Consider the following 23,770-nt stretch of genomic DNA (forward strand, 5'->3'; position numbering starts at 1 on the left):
GAAAAGAATAATTTTATTATTTATTATCAGACAGCTAGGATGTCATTTAGGTTTGCATGTTCTGGGCTAGTACTTTCTAGAGATTACACCCTCAGAAAACATGTAAGCAGATGAAACCACAAAGTAAGTTTCCACAAAGTCCCAGTTCTAATCTGTACTGCTAGAATAAAACCTAAATTAATTTACTGAAAAAGGGAAAAAATACAGGGTGGATGAAGAGTGGACTGAGTGCAGCCCTACAGAGGACTTGGGGCTGCTGGTGGGTGAGAGGCTGGACATGCCCTGGCCATGGCACTCACAGCCCAGAGAGCCAAACCTCTCCTGGGCTGCATCCAGAGCCCTGTGGGCAGCAGGGAAGGGAGGGAATTCTGCCCCTCTGCTCTGCTCTGGTGAGACCCACCTGGAGCACTGCATCAGCTCTGGTAACCCAGCAGAGACAGGACATGGAGCTGTTGGAGCAAATCCAGAGGAGGCCTTGAAAATGCCAAGATGATTGGAGCACTACGGAGACAGGCTGAGAGAGCTGGGGTAATTCAGCCTGGAGAAGACTCTGGGGGGACCTTATAACACTTTCCAGTACCTAAGGACAACCTACAGGAGAGCTGGAAAGGCACTTTGGACAAGAACACAGAATGACAGGACAAGGTGAAATGTCTTCAAACTGACAGAGGACAAGTTTTCACTAGATATTAGGAAGAAATTCTTTACTGTGAGGGTGGTGGAATACTAGAACATGTCAGCCAGAGAAGTTGTGGATGCCCCATTGGAAGAGGTTTTTTTAATGGATGTGGCAACAGAAAGGAATGCCAGTTTCCAAGGCCACTGTTGTGTTGTAGTTTCTGAAAAAGTTATCTATATTGTACATAATTTGGGTGGTTCTGGTCATCAAGTAGGTAAAGCTGTGTCTTAATTATGTTCACATAAGGCAGTTCTCTGTCAACAAGTTACATTAAATAAAATTCTGTAGTGTCAGAAATAAAAATACTTTAATTCACAGTTTTCCAACATAACACCATCCCTTGAGATTCTTTCTTTTTCTTTTTCTTTCTTTCTTTCTTTCTTTCTTTCTTTCTTTCTTTCTTTCTTTCTTTCTTTCTTTCTTTCTTTCTTTCTTTCTTTCTTTCTTTCTTTCTCTTCCTTCCTTCCTTCCTTCCTTCCTTCCTTCCTTCCTTCCTTCCTTCCTTCCTTCCTTCCTTCCTTCCTTCCTTCCTTCCTTCCTTCCTTCCTTTTTCTTTCTTTTCTTTCTCTTCTTTCTTTTTCTTTCTTTTCTTTCTTTTCTTTCTTTTCTTTCTTTTCTTTCTTTTCTTTCTTTTCTTTCTTTTCTTTCTTTCTCTCTCTCTTTCTCTCTCTCTTTCTTTCTTTCTCTTTCCTTCTTCTTTCTTTTCTTTTTTTTCTTTTCTTTTCTTTTCTTTTCTTTTCTTTTCTTTTCTTTTCTTTTCTTTTCTTTTCTTTTCTTTTTCTTTTCTTTTCTCTTCTCTTCTTTTCTTCTCTTCTCTTTCTTCTTTCTCTTCTTTTCTCTTCTTTTCTCTTTTCTTCTTCTCTTCTCTTCTCTTCTCTTCTCTTCTCTTCTCTTCTCTTCTCTTCTCTTCTCTTCTCTTCTCTTCTCTTCTCTTCTCTTCTCTCTCTTCTCTTCTCTTCTCTTCTCTTCTCTTCTCTTCTCTTCTCTTCTCTTCTCTTCTCTTCTCTTCTCTTCTCTTCTCTTCCCCCCTTTCCCTTTCCCTTTCCCTTTCCCTTTCCCTTTCCCTTTCCCTTTCCCTTTCCCTTTCCCTTTCCCTTTCCTTGAAATTTAAATTGAGGTAACTCAGATCCACCTACACGGTTATTTGTAGCAAGTTTTCGTCTCTGATGAGTGACTAGTCTGTAGGTATTTAAAAATGCATTTATTCCTCAAGCACAGGTGGTGTTAGTACACTTACCTAAGAAAATGCAAAGAATTAATGGGCATTTGCAAGGTGCTATGATACGAATATCACAAGCTGAAGATAAATATTGTATTAATATGAGTCATGGTATTCCTTGAAACACTGAGTCATACTCTGTTTCTTATACAATTAAATGAAAAAATGATACAGATGAGGAAGTGCTAAAAGGAAAAAAAAAAAAAAAAGAAAGAAAAAAATAGAGTGCCAAATCCCCATAATCATGTACCTTGCAGTAATTTCTGTATTGGTGGACAAGCAGAAAATTAAAGCTGTTGCTAAAAAATTAGATTGTTTAGAACAGCTGTATACCTACAGAATGTCATGGTTTCCTTTCCCTTCCCTTCCCTTCCCTTCCCTTCCCTTCCCTTCCCTTCCCTTCCCTTCCCTTCCCTTCCCTTCCCTTCCCTTCCCTTCCCTTCCCTTCCTTCCCTTCCCTTCCCTTCCTTCCTTCCTTCCCTTCCCTTCCCTTCCCTTCCTTCCTTCCTTCCCTTCCTTCCCTTCCCTTCCTTCCCTTCCCTTCCCTTCCTTCCCTTCCCTTCCCTTCCCTTCCCTGAACTTCCCTGAACTTCCCTGAACTTCCCTGAACTTCCCTGAACTTCCCTGAACTTCCCTTCCCTGAACTTCCCTTCCCTGAACTTCCCTTCCCTGAACTTCCCTGAACTTCCTTTCCCCCTTCCCCCTTCCCCCTTCCCTCTTTCCCCTTTCCCCTTTCCCCTTTCCCCTTTCCCCTTTCCCCTTTTCCCTTTTCCACTGGTATGTGTCTCAAAGTGTATCTCACATTTGTCACCCCTTGCATGCACACATACACACATACCACTTACACACACACACAAAAATAAATAGAATTGCTTATACAAAAATGTTCAAGGAAGAGGCTGTGCTTGCCTGAAGCAGAGGCCAGATGCTTTGACTTCCAGCTTTCTTCCATCAAAGCTGTGCAGTTTCGAAATTAAAATCTGCAGCAATAATGAAACATATTAAAATGCATGCAAAGTCTTGAGGGCTTATAATATGCTAAAAACTGGCAATGCATGTTTACATCCATATATCAACTTGGATGTGCTGAAAAGATTTAAAGTGTAAAATATGCAAATATGTGTCATATTGTCACACTTGGTCTCCCTAATGGAACTCCCTTTCATCTCAACTCTCCTTAATTTCATGAATATTGCATGCCCCTCACACCTTTTGCTCCTGCTGTTGCTAGGCTGAGAAGATTATGAAAATATGTTAATAGTAACTTTCATCAAATAAAAGTTGCAATATTGAAAATAATAAAGAAATGTATCTTAAAATACAAATGGTTGAGTTTTTTAGCTAATTTTTTCCCACTGGAAAGCCAGATAACTATGAGGCAATTAAATTAATAAAGAAATAGTGGGGAAAATATAAAAATCTATGTATGTAAATAGATGAATTCAGCAAATATTTGTGTGCATGTGCATGTGCATGTAAACTTGATAAACATCTTGGGAAGTCTTTCTAGACAAAGAACCTGGGAAGTATTTTGGCATTGCCATACTTTTGTTTAAGCACCAGACTCCTTATTTTCTTTGATTTACAAGGCCTGCTAAGCAAATCTAAGTAGTTTTATTTTTCCCTCACATTCATTCTACAACATTATTCTTTCAAAGTTTTCAGAAACCAGTCCTTTAATAAACAGAGCTCTTTGAACATTTGGGGCCAAAAATTGGAGCTCAAATACATTAAAAAAGAATCAAAAAGCTCACCTATGTATTTTTTAACTGCATGCATCATTTCTAGTTAATTGTTAAGTGTTTCTTGGCATTTGAGTTAACTTCCTGAGCTTATTTTTTTTTCCTATGTTTTACCCTTTTTTTGTTAGAAGTCCTCACTAAATAAGCTGGTTGTTTTTCTGTTTAGGTTTCAAAGATAAAGGTGGAAGAGGAGGAGAGGAGAGGAGAGGAGAGGAGAGGAGAGGAGAGGAGAGGAGAGGAGAGGAGAGGAGAGGAGAGGAGAGGAGAGGAGAGGAGAGGAGAGGAGAGGAGAGGAGAGGAGAGGAGAGGAGAGGAGAGGAGAGGAGAGGAGAGGAGAGGTAAAAAACTCCCAGTTGACGTAGACATCACATGGGCCGTGATTTAGCATCCTTTTGACAACGTCACAGGATGGCTTAAAAGATTATTGGCTTTCTGGGCTGCAAGTGCTCAATGTCAGTCCTTGTCAAGCTTCTTGTCAACCAACACTTCCACATCCCTTCTACTCAGAGCTCCTCTCAATACATTATTCAAAGAAGAAATTGCAGCTCCACCTCACTTCATGTGTCAAGACATTAGGCTCGTGAGAATTCTGACAGAAAAACAGGTAGAAGTTGGATTGTGTCAAACACCTTTTGGAAACCTCTCCCTACTTCATCACTGCGCTACCATGGTTGCTGTCAACAGATGGCATGGTGAAACCTCTCTGTAATAATCATGTAACTTTTTAAAACTGTTCCTTTTATTATCTGTCCTAAGCTCATCTATTTTTAACTGCTGAGATTTATTATAAATGGAATAGCACAGCTTATAAGGTCGGGTAACCCTTGATTACAGCTACTGTAAATCAACCTAGATTCATTTTAATGAGACATATATTTTTTTTTATTTTTTTCTTTATTTTAAAGAGTTTCTCAAAGAATAAACTTTTTCACTGATTGTGTATGATAATTTTTTGGTTTCTTTTTTCCCATAGATTCAATCCATTAACAACTTTCAAATCTTATTCCCAGAAACTTCAGGAGTTTTGATTTTCCTTTATTTTCTTCCTTTTTCTTTTTTCTTTTTTTTGGCTGAACCACTGGAAATATAAATAGAGCTGTGGTTGTTTGAAGTAAAAGTATATTTGAAATAAGAACATCTTACTAAGAATTTGGTAATTCTCCTACAATTTTGGTGTACACAGGTTTGGTTACATAAATAAACCATATGGATTAGACAATGAAAATACTTTAACCACTTCTGCTGCTGTTTAAATGGTTTTTACTCTGTATTAATTCATAATAGTCCAACCTGGCAATGGGTTGGGTATCTCAGACCAGTTGAACAGGAAGTTCTGAAAGCACATGTTCCCAGAGAGAGCATTGCCCAAGCACTCTACCTGTAACTCCCTCTAGGGCTCTGACAACAGATCAGAGGTTCAGATTGACACCCTGTCTGCTCTTAAATTCCCTGGAAGAGTCCATCATTTACTTTCCAGCAGGGATCTAGCTGAGACACTGACTACTAGAATATGAAAACTGGACACAGACTCTGCACCAGGAGTCCACACCCAGACAGAGTTTCAATTAGTGATCAACAGGATCAACAGTCTGCTTTCTCAACCTCTCTTTGATCCTGTGTATGACCCAATTTTGGTTAAAAAACAGGCTTGTGCCAGCTGAAGGGACAAAGGCTTTCTCTTTCACTAATCTACCATTTTGCATCCATCCTTTTGAGAGCTGGCATTGCTGGATTGTATCTCCCAGGGTTGCTGCAGTCATTTCTGATGTTCTAGTTGAATGAAAATTACTGGCAGAGTAAGGAAATTGTGCCTGCTTCTCTCTCCCCATTAATGCCATCTTCTGTTTATCTGCATGCAGAAAACTTGACATTTGAAAATATGTGTGATTAGGTGGCATGTGTACTCCTTTAAGAGACTTTATTTCTTAGCAAGGCTTCTGAAGAGTCTATTTCTTTTAATTTTTCATAAAGTGTAGCTTATGAAAAATTTAAATGAAATCATTTAGTAGTGATTGCTCCATAAACACAACATGAACTCCTTTAAAATTCCAATTATATAGGAGCTCACCTTTTTAAGTGGTTTTGAATGAAAATAGCGAAGTGCAACTACACTCCTTTCAGATGGATGGGGTATAAAACCAAGGGCTTGACAAATTTTGGCCATTAGAAATCTATGGTTTCCTTCTCATGCATACACACCTAATGCAAATAGAGCATATATAGCCAGATGATCTGGCTAAATTCCAAATGGAATAATTACATTCAATCCAGTTCAAATGCTCTCTTCACTTTCATTTGCAGGCAACATTCTCCTTCCTTTCGTCCCCTCTGATGATGACACTTTCCATGACAGAGTAGTGGTATTTTGCTGGTATTTTGCTGGTTGTTAAAATAAGAATAGCCCTTACACACTTAGAGGAAACAATGGGAGAGAAGCTGAAAACTTCACAGACTGCTGACAGACAGATATTAAGGTATGGTATCATGCTCGGTATGATATGGATGTAGAGAGTACAGTAAAATGGTTCCACCTGAGCCAATAAAGGTCTGTGAATTTAAACCCTTTAAAAAACTAAATTGAGTAGATTAAAAACCACAGGCCTGATCTTGATCTTCATGAAACATGAATTGGGTCCAAATCTATCAAGGTAGACCAGTTTAATAAATGGCAAATATTTACCGAAACCAGAACATTTCACTTCACTACCTTCAAGAAGATATGACACTTCCATTTACTTTTCGGCGTGTACTCTTTTTTTTTTTTTTGTGAAAAGAGAAACTTGGTGGAACAGAGAAGTGAATTTCAACTTTTGTGTGAGGGCCAAACCCATTTTAATAGTATTGAACACATCAAATAAGAAGTGATGTGCTTTTAAACAGAAACTTGCAGCAAACTTCTAGCTTAAATATTTCTCAATTTGAACACAAATTCATGTTTTCTATTGGTGTGAGAGTCTACTCAGTAGAACACCCTTTATCATGCTTTTTGAGTACATTCACTGTTTCTGAGAATAATTGCCCTTTTACTAACATATATATAAAGAGAAAATGCTTGTCAAAATTTTTGTACTAAACCAAACAAAAAGGAGATAAATAATGCTTTCTCAGAGTTAGAAAACACACTGGCAAACACATTTTTCTATTATTCAACAAGCCTGATTTTTAACATATATTTGTGTCTGTAGCATAAGCATGCTACCTCTTGCTGCTCATGGACTAGGGAGGATAATTCATTCCTTCTCCTTTTACAATGTCCCTTTACATATTTGTAGGCAGATATTTTATGTCCCTCCTCAATCTCCTTTTTGCCAGAACGAACAAGACTAGCTCTGTTAACCTTTCCCTAAACAGACGGCATTATTTTCCAGTCCTTTTTATTATTCTCTTTTTCTCCTCAGAATCCATTCCAATCAGTCTTTTCTCTTTGAAATATAGTGCACAATATTCCATTGTGGTATTGGTTTCCTAGAAAATAAAGAGGGAGAAAGAGAGAGAAAGAGGAACATGTCAACATTTGCAAGTTCAGAAGTGAAATTCATTGCAATTTAACTTCATAGCCTCAACATGCCTGAAAAGTTTCAGGACTTACCTGAAAATAGAATAGATGTGATTGAAGTCCAGTGTGGTGATAATAAAATTATTAAAAATATACATATAGTTTCAACTATGTCACTTCTTTTTTTTTTTTTTTTTGCTCCCCAATGTGCATAATTTCTCTAATATAATGCACCTGAGGGTTTGATCTTGCAAAACCTCATATGAGTGACCAATTATCTTTGTTCGTCTTCCTGGGCCTTTTTCATTCACCATGTGAGAAAGGTTGTGAATATTCTTGGACCAATATAATATGCAAGGGAATACTGTAATGGAAATATTATTTTCCTAGGATTCTCTTGATGATTTGTTGCCATAATGCTCCATATGCAGCATTCCCTGAACTTGTATTTACACAGTGTAGCTAATATTTTTACCTCTTATTTATCTTTAAAAATTTCTTTTCACTGATTTAATGCCATTCCTTCAGATATCCAAGATTGTAATGCATTTGCTTTCCAGATGAGATTCTTGGAAGATATTAATTACCTCTAGAGGAAGTTAATGCATTCTGTTCCCCAAGTTGCTAGCCAAAGCCCAGGACCTCGGGGAAGTTGCCTGTGAACTTCACACTGTCTGACAGCAAGTGTCAGACACAGTCAAGTTGGGTCCACAATTCTAGGCACAGATTAGATAATTGTCTGGGCAAATGTCAAATGATAACTGTGTGTGTACATAATTATCCAATCTGCACATGTAACCCTCTTAATGCTTGCAAATTAGGCGTGCAACTTCATCTACAAGTTAGCTGAATGTATTTTCACACTCATCTAGTTAAAAAGTCAGGCACACAAACTGTAATAATTATGCTATTGCTATGACTCTACTCTTGCTTGTGAGAGCCTAGATTGCACATTTTCATTCAATGGCAATTCTCAAAAACTGTAAGAAGTACTTTAACTTTGAATAGAATCAGGTGCTTGGTTTTTAGTTTCATTCTCTGAATTTTATATGCACTATGGAAACAGCAAGTGGAATCCTGTTTAAAATGTGATTGAAACCATCACCTGTCAGCCTATTTGTTTCTTTCTGCATTGTCTGGCTTAAGCCAGAAGAAAATTAAAATATATATTTATGCTATGTGCTGAGCTTTAAGTTATTAAGCCCCCCAAATCAATGTATTCATACTTTTTTCTTTACTTTCTGTAATCCTCTCTGCTGGACCTATGAAAATAGACTAGAACATTTCAGCTTCTGTTTACACTTGTAATCCCCTTCTCATTCTCATTCAGAGCACTCATAGACATGCTGATGGAAAGCCCATTGAAATCCACAGAAAAGATTTCCTTTGACACCAATGATCACCGGATCAGGACAGAAGTTCCCCAGACTGCCAGGGATTCATTCTGCTCCTCGTCCTGAAAGATAGAAAAATAGTTTTGTATTTGATTGTGGTGCAGAGAAGAGGATTCCAATGCATTTGATGTGCAATGCCAATTAACACAGTGCCAGAGAAGATAAATTTGCTGACCTGCAGTTCCACTGATGTGCTTCCTTCAAATCCCCGAATATAACTGCCCTTTCCCAGCTCATTTGGACTTTCTCAATGAGTTCACAAAAATGGATGCTAAAGGTTCCCTCACACTTCTCCTGGCAGACACTTTAAGGGTGTAGATTAAATTTCATCAGCTCTTGCTGATTTGACAATGTTCAGGTTATCCCACTGTTCTTTAACCCGGGCTGTCCTGATTCTGCCTTGTGGCCTCTCTCTCCCTTTGTTAGCTATCACTGCCTCTCACTGACAGCTCAAGCATCAAACCCATCAAGCATTTCAGAATTCTCCTTACCATCTATTATGTCCTTCTTCCCCTTCTGCTAAGTAGCCGACTTAACATTTTCTTTTGTCCATGCTTCATTTCTTAGACTCTTGGAGAACTTTTTCTTGATCCGTTTTACTACCTTTGCTAATAGCACCTCATTTTGTGCCTTTGACTTTCTGACTTCTGCTCTTACATGTCCTTACTTTTCTCCTGCAGGGGACCCTGTGTCAGAGACTGTGAACCAATTTCCACTGTGCTGTTCCACATTTGAATTGAATGTTAAATATTTAAACAGTAAAGTTCTTCTTGTGGTTGTTAAATCAGCATTAAGTGATAGTCACAGTGAGTATTCAGGGAAAAGAAGGGTCCTCTGACTCACAGGCTCAGGTAAATTGTATTGGGGCCAAAAACCTTTAAAAATAGAGATATTGTACTTAATTGACAATTTTCATACCTGTTTTCTCTACATACAGCTTAGAGTCAGCTTTTCTGGTCTCTAATAAATAAATAAATAAATAGTTTCACTTTTTTTTTTTCTTTTAAATTAAAACAATGTTGAAAATAACATGAAGAAATAAATTTATATGTTTTTTATTCTCACAATTTTCAATTAAATTCCTTTACAACTTCTGTTGAGGTACGAAAATATTCAAAAATTGATAAGAAATATAATTTGGAAAGATTTTGATGGAAAAAAAAAGTTGTGATTTCCACTTCAGGAAGAGAGACAAATTGTTATGTGCTTTTTTTTTATAGCTAGGTTGTTATATTTAAAAGACAGTAATTTTTGTTTTTTCTTCCTTCATAACAGTATTTAAATAAAAAAAAAAAATTCCTACTAAAATTTAAACAAAATAAATCAGAAAAACAAATAAATAAAGAAACAAACAAAACCCCCAAACAAACATAAAAAATAAGATTCCCAGATTTCTACAGGGAAATAAATAAGTTTTAGTTCAAATACCTAGCTTATCCCTTTGGCTGTATACACTGCTGACCATAATAACCTCTCACACCCTAACTGGCAGTGATGGATGCTGTAGTGAAAATCTGAGTAGGAGGCTCTGTGGCTGCACTTCTAGGAATGTAAAGATCTTTTGGGCTGCATGGGCATGGACATAACACAAACCAAAACATTTCTGGCTATCACTGTGGATCTAGAAGCCTTTAGAGATGTTTCTGATGCAAGACCAGCAGATGAAACGTGTGGTTGTCACTGCCTCAAGTAAGGCAGCCGCTGTCACATATGGATTGGTGCGCAATTCCAGCAGATTTGTAATGAAGTTTAAATGCCTAAGGCTATAAATACATGACTAACTGTCTAAAATTGTCTGAGCAGGTTAAGTATCCAATTTCTCTTAAAAGAAGTTCATCTAAATATCTCACAAAGCTTCTAATGGATTTTTTATCAATATGATACCAATTATATTTACATTATCATACAGAGTAAAAGGGGGTAATTTGTCTCTTGGGAAGGCTGAGGAGAGAATGTAGCATCCCAAAAGGTATTTACAAGGGAATAAAGTGGATAACAGCCTTTACTGACACATTTAAAAGTCAGAATTTGATGCTTGTTCTCAAATAACTTTTAATTTTAAAGTTAACAATAACTCACATAACCAACCTATATCTTCAGTATCAAACGGTCTTTGTTATGTTCACCTCTGGGTAGCAATCTATTGGTCTTGGCTTCATAAGCTGGTTTGTTTGCTTGTTTGTTCGTTTGTTTTTTTCCCTATGCTCAAAGCAGGCCTGGGTTTCACACTGAAGAGAAGAAAACATTTTTCAAGGAAAGAATTACAACACTCCAGATGCTGCTGCCGTGATTTCCATTGTGTCCCCTTTTTCTTTTCCTTTAGTTTTCCCTTTCTAGATCTATTTTTACTTTATTTTCCTTTCTCTCCCAGACAGTAAAGGAATTGATGAGACTAAGAATTTACCCTCAGCAATGGCTATAGTTCTGCTATGCTTGTAAAAATCTGTATGACCACTGTGATTATTGCCAGAGGGAGTTTAGGGGTTTTTCCTATATAATTTATTGGTGATCTAACTCTGTCAAGCTAAAGGTCATATTCTACTTGCAGAGTTAAAGAAGCATATTTTGAACAAAATATTCACAATATTTGTTTTTCTGCATTACAGATGAGCAAAAGGTGGAGGGGAAAAAAAAAAAAAAAAGTATGACCTGAATGTCATTAAAGAAAACTCAAAAAAACTAAGGGAAGTTCAGGGAAGTTCAGGGAAATTAAGGGAAGGGAAGGAAAGTTCAGGGAAGGGAAAAGAAAAATTCACTGCTGCCAGGAAAATAATTATTCTGTTTAATTTTCTGGTTTTTCCCTCGTTTGCTGTTCATGATTTCTTCAGATGGAATTAAAATGATACAGGTCCATAATGTAAACCTTCTATGTAATACAAAAATCTGCATGGAGTTAATTAATTAAACTAATCATAATCTATCAAAAATTTTGGGCCTGGAACTTCTTATCATTTAAAAGCAAGGCACAGAAGTGGAACTCAGAAGATTTAAGTTATGGTTATATGATTTATTTGTACCATTTATTTAGATTTTTTTTCTCTTCTGTACCCTATGAAATACAATAATCATAGTGTCATCTTCCATAAAATTATTTGAAATAATGATAGTTGGGAAGACCAAAAAAAGTAGAAAATGTATAAAAAATATATATGTATGATGAGTTTGAGGCTCATTTAAAGAAAACTTTGCTTTAATATTAATGCACATTTATTCTTAAAAATATTTTAGAAATGTTGACTACCAGAATAGATTGCTCTTTCTAAAAAATACGATGTATTTAATTTATCTATTTTAATATAAAATGCATTTATTCTCCAGGCTGTATCTGCCATTATACTTCTCTACTGACTGGACTGCTACTCTGCAGGACCCTCAGTGATCTATAAGAGGTCTCTGCCTAATATCACTTCTCAGTCTGTTGGGAACACTGGATCAGACACTTTTTGGGACCTCAGATGTCTGTAATAAATGGACAGAAATTACTGCAGGTTAATATCTCTTTAAATGAACTCAGAAATGTTTAAGCTACACCTTCTACACATGAGCACAACTTCAGCAAAGGATAGACCTAAGGACTAATTGTTGAAGTCAGGACATCTTCCTGTTGGTGTTTGCTTTGCTTGGTGGGTGGCTGGGAGAGTGTGGGGAAGCCTGGGTGTGTCTATCCATTTCATTTTTGTATTCAGAGTGGAGACACAGCCTCCCCCAGCCTTTCCAGGGGAGAAGGTTGACACAGATGTCTTTAGACAGAAGAATGGATGCCACTCTTTTCAAATCAATTAGAAAATCCTTTATAGGCCATGCACATTATTATTATTTTACACATTTATAGATGTGCAAACATATAAACCTTCCTGTTAAAAGAAGCAATAGAGAAATGACAAGACAGATAATTTTTTGAAAACTGTGATTTTATTTAAAAAAAAAAAAGTAGGTAAGAGAAAAACCAGAGGAATTTGCTTGCAGAAACATGTAGATTTATTTTCTTTTGTGGTTAAAGCTCTTTTTTTTCTTTTTTTCCAAATTCAGTTTTGAGCTAGTGTGAATAAGAAATAGATCAAAACTGTTATGTGGCATATCCCTTGTGTGCTGAAACATTAAGCCAACCCAGATTTGGACACTGCAGAGAACCTTGGTGCTTGTCACACACTGAACTCAGAAGAGCTTTTATAGAAATTTTGCTCAGCTTTTTAGTATCTTTCTTGTTTTATCTCTTGTGGTTTCTACTGTGGTTTACCAACTGCTCTGAATGCTTTCAAGTTTTAGCTCCTCTTTCTGCTGGAGCTTTCCCTTACCTATTACATTAGTAGTCTAGTGGCCACTGAAGTGATTTTCCCTTTGTATATTTCCTTTGTCCTGTCTATTTTTAATATCTACTCCCCAACCCCTCTCCATTAAAACCACACAAACCACATGCCCACATCTGTGGTTTTGTTCATTTTGAGTATTTAGAATTACACTGTTGTACTTCTTTTTTTGATCAACAGTTTTTCTTTCCTCAGTTATGTTCCATCAGCAAATTTCATGTCCTTTGTGCGTATTTTATGCCTACCTCTGAGTTGCTGGTACATAAACTGAACACAATTGGTTCTTGTACTGATCTTGTTATCACAAGGGACACTTGAAAACCTCAGTTACCCCAAAATTGTGGACACTGCAGTTTTAGCATCTTTCTAAAGAGTAAAAAAGCTTATTTTTGCAGGTTACCAAGTTTTCATTAAAAAGTATATATTGCTTTTTTTTTTTTTTTTCTTTCCCCTACATTGTTAGGGTGGTCTTAGACTAAGTAAGATAATATGCTGTTTTCTTTTTAAAGGTGAAAAGGAAAAATCTAAAGTGGAAATTGAGTTAAGTTTGATTTATGTGTTGTGTGTGCCCCACCAGCCAGTTTGTGGGGGAATTCATCATGTGGAAAAGATGTAGATAGCCTTTTCTGAACTGAAGGTTACTCTGAGTTGAACTCCTGCAGCTCCTGGCATGCTGACACAAACTCAGAATACATCAGAATTGCATTGCAGATACTCCAATATCAAGCCCCTAAACCACTACAAAAGGTTTTATTGGATATTTTTTATTTTACAGATAGTGTTGTCATATGTACCTATAGAAGTTGGATATCCATATTTAAGCTCAGGGTCACACAGAACTTGCAAACCTTCACACACAGATGGCAAAGGTGTAGTTTGTTGACTAGATTTGCTCGGAAAGGCAAGTTGGAGTTTTTGTATATGACTGTGCATGTGTATGAGAAGATAATATATCCAATTTACTTGATGCCTGCCCTATAATCTTTCCAAGTATGCAATTGAAGGAATCTCAAAGCAGTCCAAAACAACACAGCTAAATTAAGGTCACAGAGAAGGTAGTAAAAGCCAGCAGCTCATAATTTTGCAGCGTTTAACTTTGCAAGCCGGATGATCTTCTAATTTGCTATTGTATGAAATTTACTGAACAAAACAAAACAAAACAAACAAACAATCGCCTCCAGAGCAAAACAAAAACCCAAACCAAACCAAACAAAACCAAACCAAAACTACAAAACAAATTCAAAAAAGTCAGCCTTTCTCCTAAAATTAAATTGCAAATTGTACATTGACATTTTGTGTTATTCTGTCAAGTTCAGTCTTTAAAATTACAGACAGCCTTCATTTGGGCTAAGAACGTAACCAGACATGAAGAAGGGGATTATTTTTATCCCTGTTAAAAATCATACTCATGGTTTCTATGTTTCTTCCTCATAAAGGAGGAATGGACTGCTATTGATTGACTCTGGACAGAAATCACCCCTGCTCAAAACCATCTCCCTGATACCCCATCCCTCTGGTTACAACATGTCTGCATTTATATTTGTCCACTAGCCTTATTTTCATCTTTCCAATTGATGTTTATGGCTGTTTTGTCCAGAAAATCATCATCATTGTCTTTAGAACTTCACTTCTACTCTCCCATCTTCTGGTAATTTTGCCCCTCTGGCTTACATTCTCATTTTCCTCTCTTTAATCTCATCACCACAGAGTTGGAATTCTTACTCTTCTGTCCAAAAGTAACTGGAAGGGGAAGAATGGAATCACTTCAAGATCCTCATATGTGAGATTCTTGTTTGTACCTCTGGGACCAGATGATGTTAGCTTATCTGTATCCTCTCTGTTCACAAACACCTTAATAATTTCCAGGTTCTCACCTCTCTCTGTTCCACTACACCTCATTGCCTTTGAGTTGGTTGGAGCCCAACAGAAGTACCAACTCCAACCCTCTTCCAACTGATCCAATCCCATGGAAAGCCTTTTCAGGCAGTCAAGAGGAAGAGCTGGAGCAGGAGACAGCTGAAACTTTGTCCACCATTTTCCAAGCAAACTCCATGTACATGGAGATCCCATGCAGGAAAAGAAGAATGCCCAATTCACAGAGATTTATCAAACAATGTAGCTGATAAACTAACACGTTCCTCTTTGTCTGTTGGCTTGCTTTTCACAGAAAGAAAATACTGTATAAGTTCTGGGGGAAAAAAAAAAAGCCTGAAGCAGATGAATAAAAGTGAAAAAGGATGTTGAAAAATAGAAGAAAAATGAAAACCTTGGGTATATGCATTGTTAGCAGTTTTGTCTACCATACATATAGTAAATACCACTCAGTGCAACTTATCTGAATTAGAGACTTAGGACACTTTTTTTTTTTTAGCAAGACAGAACATCTCAAGCATCTGTATGAGCTGACAATTATAATGTATTTGTACTTCTCTGCACAATCAATGGACAAAAAATGAACATAAGCTTTCAATTCCTCATGTCTATCACCCCCCCCATGCCTTAAATATATCCACTTGATATATAAATAAAATAAAGTTAAATAAGTTCAGTTGTAATGACAATGTGATGTAGATTGTTTTTGCCAAATTCAAGCTTGCTAGGAAATTATTTTCCTCTTGCTGGAAGAATTATACACTAATTAACCCTCTGGAAATATGTGTTTAAAACGGAGAGTGAGCTACAAATTTAAAGAAACATTTTTACACAGCTTATCTTAGTTAATTTTTTTTAATGTGTAAAAATGTTTGAAGATTACTTTATTTTTCTTTTTCTCCTCATCCCTCCTCCCTCCTTCTGTCCGATATAGGCCAAATCCTGCCAGGCAGATTAACACAAACTCAACAGGCCAAATTCCAATGTGATTTAAATAGGAGGTAAATTGGCAATATAAACAAGTGCAATTTACATACTGAATGTTAAGAGCTGTTGAAAGAATTGTGTGGAGGAAGTCACTTACAGTGCATATCAGGGTTTTTTAGTCCAGCAGAACCTGGAAACTATGTCACATAACACTGAATGTCATCTAATTGTATTGTATATATTAATATTAATATGGTCAGGGCTTATAAACTAATCCAATAAGAATAGAAAGGGAAAAGTAACCCCCAGAATTAGTTTTTCTTAATTTTCTCATCTTTGGGTTGTAGAGAAAAGTGCCTGTCTTCCTATTTATATGGGTTTAGTCCTATCCTACGTTTTTCTTTTGGTCTGTATAAGTATGTTTTAAATTCATAGGTGGCATCAGAGCATGAGGGACAACAAATGTTTTACAGCACATGGTTACAATTCAAAGTGAATTTGAGAAAAGAGGAACTCTCCTCAGTAGAATAAAATGTCATTTTTTAAAACACAGTGATTGTGAAAATACAAGATAGAAATCTCTTGCTTTGCCAACTCATCAACAGGAAAAAAAAAGTTATGACTTTTTAATGAATCATTGAACTAATATAACCAGTTATATGGCAATGATATAATAGAGGTAAACAGAATGCTGAAAGGTATAATTGAAAGTCATCCCTACAAAACCTGCTCAGCTTTTGGCCTCAGCAAGAACATTGTCCAGTTTGATGTTGCCTTTCTGGTTAATTAGGGGGCTGTTAACAAAAATGTAGGCCAGAAATACCTAGGGCAGAACACGGAATGGAAGCTGCTCAGCCTAGGAGCATTGTGAGAGAAGACACGATCAGTCTTCAAATAAGGGAATAACCTTTAATTTTCATTGTCCTGATACACTGGAAAAGACAAAAAGATTCTAAAATCCAACAGGGAAAATTTACCTCATATATTAGGAGAAACTTTTGACAGTGAGGCTGGGGAAGCAATAGGAAAGGCTGTCTGAGGAAGCTGTGCTGTGTCTCCCTTTGACAGCCCTCGAGATGAGATTACAGAAACATCTGTAAGGCAGCAGCAGTGACAGCCAGCCAGGCATGGGAACAGAAGGTGGAATTCCATCCTCGGGAGGCCTGAGGGGCCTCCTTCTGCCAGGGGAAAATGTCTTAACTTCCAGGAGATTCCGCAATGCTGTGTGCGATGGCAGGAAGTCATTGGTCCTATCATCCATTTGAATAGCTAAATGGAAGTGCAGTGTTGTTTGTGACAAGTTATTTGCTTAACATTGCTGTTCATGGTCCAGCAGGGGTTGGAGAGTATGCTCTTAAGCAGCCATATTAATACTTTTATTATTTCTAATCCATATTATGCAGTGGTGTGTCTCATTAAATGCTGTTGCATGCAGGAAAGACAAGACAGACAAGAGTATTATAGCCCATATTCATTATGCTTTTGCCTTCATGTCCTTGGAGAAGAGTTTCATACTGTAGTCAAGGGAAAATTACAGTCACCATCAGATGTTAACTCATATTTTTGGGTCATTGAATCACTGAACAGAGGTTCTTATCTCTTCTTAGTGACTTGACAGAGAGAATCTGAGATGGAAAGACTTCGTGTTCAAGCTCCTGAGTAGCTATCTAAATTTAGGAAAGATGGTTCTGCTGTACGCCAGCTCATATAGAAAATTGGTTGTTACTTGTGCTGATTCCCATCACACTCCTGATTTAATAAAAAATGCGTATTTTGCTTAACAGAACTTCTAGATTGTTGCAATACAGACAGATTTTAGCTATGACTGTCAGTTTATTCATTGTTCCAAAAAGATTTAAATAGATCTGTGAACAGGTTTCTTTATCTGTATTTCTTGCTATTTCTGTCAGCACTAAGGCATAGAGCCCATCTGGCCTTGGAGAGGTTTTGTTTTTTTTTCTCATGATGCTGATTATTCTGAAGACAATTGTCCAAAAGAAGAGCAAGAGATGGTTGCTATTTTTCTTTGATTTTTCGTTGGCTATAATGTCTGTCTCCTATTGCAAATTGACTTAAATTCCTTCCATCTGCTGCTGGGAGCCTAATCTAAATGTAAATTAAAATAAATACATTTCTGAGGAAAAAGGAGGGAGAGAAAAAACTTTAAACACTCAGAACCTTAGCATATTTCATAGTGTCCTAATTATTTTTGTGTCATCTTTCTCTTGCTTCCAAAAATATTTCTAAGGATATCACTCAGGTTTCTTAGAAACATAAAGAAGGACTCCTAGGTTGCAATTATTTTATGAATAATCAGAACAGAATATTGCAGGAACCTCAAAATTCTTTCCGGACTTGCAGGCAAAAGGAGACAAAGATGTTCACCAACTTTAAGCAGTGGCAGTAGACAGAAAGAAGCCAAGAAGAAGACAGACTTTTGTTGTTTACTAGAATACGAAAGAATGAATACAAGCAGCTAGTATCCTTTAATTACATTTTTTTTCCTTTTTAATGACTTTTTAAATATTAACATGGATACAAAATTTCAGTCTCAGAAAGAATCATGCCTAAGCAATATGTTTATACTCAGTACCTGCAGTTTCTAAGAAGGCTCCATGTGTTGTTGAGTTCAGCATTTTGTTTATAAAGTATCTTTTGTATTACAAAAATGCTATTTCTCTTTCTTTCCCTCTTTGCCTTTCCTAAAATATAGCTGATGGGGTAAGGTGGCCTTAGATTCTGGATTCTATATTTCAAACTTTCTAACTCTATGGTTTCCTGTCTAATTTTATCCTCTGAAGTAGGTTTTCCTTTAAAATTGGTCAAAATTATCTTTCAGCAAGGAAGGAAAAGGTGATTTATAGAATTGGTTATAACTTATGCAAACTTTCAGCACCAGGTTATCAGTTCAGATCCAACTTAAACAACAAGGAGGTAAAAGTGGCTAAATACTGGTGTTTGGCACCCTTTTGGAAAGAAATGCCAGTATTTTGTTCCTGCTGGAGAGCTGTTCTCATCCCACGGCCACAGGTTTGGCACAGGCTGGCAACCCCAGTTCTGATTGCCACAGGAAGCTCAAGGAGAGAAGCCAACACTGAGAGAGTTTTTCTTTCCCAGACATGACTGATGACTTATATCACACTGGAGGTCTCACAAAAAGAGCTCATTCCATCACATCTCCCTATGATCTGCTGTAACAGCCTCTGGATAAATGAAAAGGTTGTTGGAATTTAAAGACAAAAGAAAGCAGCTGGTATCTCAACCCTAGCATTGCACAGGTCAAGTCATTACACCCTACATGAGCTGTCCATAACCAGCACAGCAACACTTTCTGTCGCTTGCCTTTCAGAGTGTTGTCTCTTGATGCAAGAAGAACCAGAAACTATTTTCTGTTTGCACTTTATTCCAATAGTTAACAATTTTGACTGTCATAAAAAAAATCTTTTGGGTTTTATGTCTTTTTCTTCCTGACCCTGAGCTTTGAGCAGTGTCCTGTGTTGCATATTCTTGTTTAAGTATATTTAGTCACCAGTAAATTGAAGTCTTTATTTCCAGCATCTTTAAGAAATCTAAATTAACCCACCAAATAAATTTAATTTTTTTTTTGCCTTCATCTTAATTCTACAAAGGAATGGAAAACAAAATGCTAAAAGAGCTTGTTCTTTCAGCTTGAATAATAAAGGCCACTCAGGTTCTCTGTTTTCAGTTTTTAAATGACTGTTTGAACCACCTCCATTTCAGACAGTGAACTCTAAAAGAGCATTCACACATCTTGGTGCTTACCTCAGCTGGAAGTAAGCATGTCATTACATTTACAAAGTAAATTTTAAATAAAAGCAGCATAAATAGTAAATGTTTGAAGATGGCCTAATAACATATCAAAACAACCCTAGCCATTAAAATGGCCAAAAAAACCCCAGGTACGAAAGCAAAATTAGTCAAACAAACCCTTCACAATGTATGGAAAACCAGAGCTCATAACAGCTCATACTTTTGTGTGAGATGTCTCGAAGCAGTAGCATTGCATCCATATTGTTTTGTCACAAATGGCCATAAAGCCCTGTGCGCTGTTCCTCCCTGCAGCACCTCCTGGGCTCCAGTCAGGATCCTCAAGGACATCCCTGGTGTGCCTGTGCAGAGACCAGCTCCAAACAGAGAGTTCCAGAGAAAGCCCTTGTTTTATCATCGTGTCTGAAATGTGATTGTGTTTCTGGCTGCCACATTTCTTCCTCTGCGTCTGCTCAGATTCTGCAGCCCAGTAAATACAGTAATGCCAATGCTAATAAGAAGCCATGGGGTTTATATTAACTACATGCTGATAACAGGTTAAGGCTTGTATTAACAGAAGAGCATAAATAATCAGGACCTGTCAGATTCTGCCTGGACTTGCCTCAGCTGGCCTTGAGCTTATTTTAGCTTGCTCATTAATTGTATCAGTAATTTGCCACTATGGCTGTTCTAACCAGTTATTAGCTTTATCATAACCTCATCAATTGTGTAGTTTAGCACCTAAAGAGTTGATACTGCATAAGGCAACAGTTTAAGAAATGAAAGGAGAGCTTTGTGAGCAAAGCTATGGGCAAGTAGGAAGATGAGGAATGATAAAACATATTGTCTCATAACATGTAAAAGAAAACCCAAAATGCTGAAGACTAAGGAGGAAGAAACACCAAGAGTTTTTATCACACATGAATTTCATGAGGTGCTATGTCTACAGGTAAATCATTCCCTTTGCATCCCACTCTTCAGAAAACTCTCCTAAACTAACACATCCCAGGGAAGCTGCAGGTTTTTTGTCAATATATTTTTTTTATTAACCTGCTTCCCACACAGCTGAACAAGTCCAAGCAGTCAGTCTGAGACTTTGCTCCTGCCTTTTACCAGAGCAGAGGAGAATCATACTCAATTGAGCTTGGACAAAAAAGAACTACAGCCACGTCATTCCTCAAAAGAGTGTTATACTAAATAAGGCCTTATTATCTACATTGATAATTATGAAGTAGGTCTAACATATCAATATAATATTGCTAGCCATAACATGCAGGAGAAGAAAAAAAAAAGCACTAAAAATAAGGGTAAGGCTGGTGTCTCATTAAACTTGAGGTAGATTTTCAATGAGTAAAAAGCCTCCATTCAGCAAAGCCCAAAGGAAACTAAGGAATCTAGAAAGAAGTAGCCCAGCACCACTCACTGAGGATCCATATTTAGGATAACCATGTCCAATGAGGATATGGTGGTGGTTGATGTTTAACTGAGTAGGAGTTCCTAAATGTTATGCGGAAAAAAAAAAAAAAAAGGAGATGATGCAGGTAAAAATATTCAGAAATTGCAGAAAATTACAGAGAGGTGTTTTAACTTTGATAGGTGACTTCATTAGCCTCAAGGATCTCCATTCAAAGAGAAAAATAGTGTCCAAAGAGACTTATAGCAAGCAGGTATATGAAGCATGAGTCATAATCAAGGTCTACTCTTTAGTTCAAGAGGCAACGTGAGTACATGGTCTGTGAGATGCAGGAAATAAAATTAACACCAGGATTAATGCAAATTGGTTTTATCTAACTTTTTGTTAGATGTAGATGTCTTACATTATCACTCCAGGCTCCTGCAATAGCCATGAAAGGGTCAAGCAGCTCTGCAGTGTGAATTTTCAAAAAAGGATGGACATGTGCCATAGAATGGTGACAACTTTCCCCTGCACACATTTCCTCCAAAAAAAATGAGGTGGGACCAAGTGATTAATTTAGGTTAGATACTTAGTTTAGATGGCTAACAAGCATATGAAAGAGATCTTATTCTGAAAAGTACACTTTCTTTTTAATCTTTAGCTTAGGAAATGTGAGTGTAATTGATGTGCTACCTGTAAGAGCTCTTAAAGGATCTTTTTAAGTGCATCCTTCCTTTCAGATTTTGGCTTAGCAAAGCAGAACTGGTCTGGAAGTCCTCATTCTCTTAAGTATGGACAGGTCATTGAAGACAGAATCTTCAGTGCAGACAGCAGCAATATACTTGGTTCCAAAAAATTGCAGAGATTTTGCAACTTTCAGGAAATTTGTATGCTTATTCAGAGCATAATGGTCAGATAAACAGTCGCAGATAAAATAGATCTATATTTTTAATCCTTATTGTCCATTCCAATTACTGTTAAGATATGTGGATAAAATGCATGTAACTGTAATTTTGTCATTCTCTTGTTAAAGAGAAAGAAGAAGTTTGATTGCTTGGAAATTAAAAAAAAAAAAAAAAATCCACAGTGAGTTGCTCTTCAGTCAGAATCCATTTCTTGGTTTCCAGATGGGTAAGGGAGATTGACATCCTGGATAAGCTGCAGTAAATGCCAAAAAACCCACATTTAAATGGAAGGAATTAGTATTATGAATGGTGGTGTACCTTAGTAAATGAAACATTTGGAAAGTAGGGGAAAGATGGGTAAGGATGAAAAACATTATGACATCATGTTTTTATTTTTTAAAGTAAAGACAAAGCACTCAGGACTATATTTAGATTGCTTTTAGTCCACTGATTTGTTAAATGCACTGTGTACAACACAATTTTATTTCAATCCACTGACTGTGGAATACAAAATTGATAAACCAAACAAAGGAATACCTGGTTCTTTATGTATCTTAATGTTTAGGACAGTCTTCTAGAAGATAAGGAACATGAACTGGGAGTTCAGATTGGTCTTTGATTTCTCTGAAAGGGCATTTTCTTTAGAAGAAAATTGAAGGAAAACAATGAGTAGTTAATATAAGTAGGATGTGATTAAACACATGTTTCTAGTTCTGTATGTGAATGTAAAACTGAGGATTGCTCAGTCTGAGGTAGATTGGCATTTTATCCTAAAAGGGTCTAAGTGCTGCCAGGAACAGGTGGGCAGAGAGCAAGTGTTCCTAATTGCTTTCTTAGAAAAGACCCCAAATTTAAGCCAAGTTCCAATTTAGACAGAACATAATCAGTGTGACTCTTGTTTTCAATCTAGAAACTGAAATGTTCCAGGAAATGGTATCCACAGTTCTCTGTAGGAGTTTTTGTGTGGGCAGAGGAGGGGAAGTAGGATTATAACATTTTGCATCTACTAATTTTCATTCTAGTTTCTTACTTGGACTTCTTTTTGTTGGATTTTTTTGGGCACTTGGGATTTTTTTTTGTTGTTTTTTTTTTTTTAAGTTGAATGAAAGCTGATTCTCTAGGGACCACAGTCTGGTACATTTCCCAGAACTCACTTGGCCTTGCAGAAAGTAATTTAAATAAATGAATGATAAGTAAAATGTTTTGCAGGGCATCACTTCTACACTGAAACAGGGTTAACTGTTTTGGGTGAACAGGCAAACACTGAAGTATTTAGCAGCTCTAGGCAGGTTTTCTTTGCTGCGTAAATTTCAGCTGTATGAGAGTTCCAAGGTTTGGATGAAAGACTATTCTAGGAGTAATAAAAAAAATTCATCTAATATAAAAAACATATTTATAATCTCTATGTTAAATTTATAGATAGATATTACTTCATAAAGCTTTCATCTCCCTTTCTTATTTTTGCAGCCTGTCCATTTCATTTTTACATTGGTCAGTTCTCTTAAGAAATACCAGTTCTGAATTCCCAATGATGAAAGTCTTTTGAAGCTTCATAGTCACACAAAGGAGCATATTCAAGATATCCATATTCATAGGTAAGAACCAAATATGACAGAAGTAGCTAAAATCAGATTCATGAATCCTGTGGGAGTTAAGTTGTCCATAGGAATATCTGAACTTTCAACATTTGTCTGTAAAATATTTCCAGAGATGGAAAAAATTGGGAGACATTTCATTGAGATTTTGAGGCTACCATCTCTGGTTTTCAGCTTTAGAAACCTAGGATAGGGGTTCTTTTTCTTTTCCTGTTGTGCTGATATAGTACTCTTAAGATGGAAGAGAATTCTCCCCTCCAAACTCATGATTATGGTCTCTGTTCAAAGTCAGTGTCTTACAGATAAGAAATCATAAGAAAGAACACAGATCATATGATGGACAATGTGGAAGTTATTCTGGGTGGTGGGACACTGTTCTCTCCTCCCAGTCAAGATTTGTCTATGTACTTTCTGATGCAGTCAAGCAGAAATTTCAGAAAAAGGCAAAAGAGGATCCAGACTGAGAATCA

This window comes from Lichenostomus cassidix, chromosome Z (genome assembly GCF_008360975.1).
Source record: "Lichenostomus cassidix isolate B80296 chromosome Z, HeHo_3.0, whole genome shotgun sequence".
Taxonomy (NCBI): Eukaryota; Metazoa; Chordata; class Aves; order Passeriformes; family Meliphagidae; genus Lichenostomus; species Lichenostomus cassidix.